We start from the raw sequence: 248 nt of genomic DNA, 5'->3' as shown, positions 1-248 counted from the left end.
TGATACACAACACCCCATACGCTACAAAACTGACCCACTCCAACTCACACGCCAATAACCACAGCGAAATCGTACCGTACTCAGCCTTGCGAAGCTCGTCTATTGCGTGTGTCTGCTTCACTTAACGTCATCCTCGAGGTGCTATACGAGCATCGCGCTTGACAGGACGCAGGGGACTCATTTTCTCATGATTTGCGGATACACGGTTACGCAACGATGTCTTGGGGGCGGAAGAGAGATTGGTCGTG

This window comes from Penaeus monodon, chromosome 23 (assembly GCF_015228065.2).
Source record: "Penaeus monodon isolate SGIC_2016 chromosome 23, NSTDA_Pmon_1, whole genome shotgun sequence".
In the NCBI taxonomy this organism is placed as follows: Eukaryota; Metazoa; Arthropoda; class Malacostraca; order Decapoda; family Penaeidae; genus Penaeus; species Penaeus monodon.
This window is presented reverse-complemented; position numbering follows the sequence as displayed.